The sequence below is a fragment of the Pteropus alecto genome, unplaced genomic scaffold (assembly GCF_000325575.1).
Source record: "Pteropus alecto unplaced genomic scaffold, ASM32557v1 scaffold105, whole genome shotgun sequence".
In the NCBI taxonomy this organism is placed as follows: domain Eukaryota; kingdom Metazoa; phylum Chordata; class Mammalia; order Chiroptera; family Pteropodidae; genus Pteropus; species Pteropus alecto.
In genome coordinates, this window is record NW_006436294.1 from 6,814,002 (window position 1) to 6,814,910 (window position 909).

Genomic DNA, 909 nt, shown 5'->3' on the forward strand with positions numbered 1-909 from the left:
GGCAGTGTTCACCTGCGCACGTTCCTTTCTTCCGTCCACTTTCGCAAAGAAGGCGCTGGCAGGAGCCTCTGCCGCCCGTGGATCCAGGAAGGCGGGCGGGTTGCGCGTCCCGCACGCATCTCCGTTGGGGGGGGGTCAGAGCCGGAAGAACCGGGAAGAAGGGCACAGGGACGGAGGCGCCCATCGCCTCTTTCTACTCCCGAGACTGTGCCTTGTCTTATTCACGGTGCTCGAAACACTTAGGAGACTCCAGTAGTTAAATTTGGGATTTTAATTAAGTGTTTGGAGGTGATAGGCAAATAAACGTTCAGGGAAATTTACTTTGTTAAACCCATGATTTGCCTTAGTAACGGGAGGACGGCGTGTTCGTAATGCTGACTATTTAATGGGTTAACAGGTAGACCGTCCAATAAATTTGTAAGATTAATAAACCGGCTATTGCCTGTGGTCATGCCTCCCTGAACACGCCTGATCTTGTCTGATCTCAGAAGCTACGCAGGGTCAGGCCCGGTTAGTACTTAGATGGGAGACCGCCTGGGCATACCAGGTGCTATAGGTGTTAAAAATATATACCATAAATAAGAAATGATTTTTAAAAAACTCTAAGACATTATTAAAAGAAATTGAAGAAGACACAAAGAAATGGAAAGATAGTTTGTGTTCATGGCATAGAAGCATCAATGCAATTAAAATGATCTTATTACCAAAAGCAATATACAGATTTAATGCAATCCCCCATCAAAATCCCAATGACATTTTTTTAAAGAAATAGAACAACAACATAAAATAAAATAAAATAAAAAATAAAATAAAATAAAATAATAAAATAAAAATAAAATAATACACTGGCTATTAAATAAAATACAAATGGTAGTGCATGTACCTCTCCGTGCACAGAAATATTCCAAG

The 909-nt window shown here is 41.4% G+C and overlaps 1 pseudogene; it reads left to right on the forward strand.

The window, feature by feature from the left end:
• The first annotated feature begins 440 nt into the window (after positions 1-440).
• On the forward strand, positions 441-559 carry LOC112480576 (annotated as a pseudogene).
• The last annotated feature ends 350 nt before the right edge of the window (positions 560-909 follow it).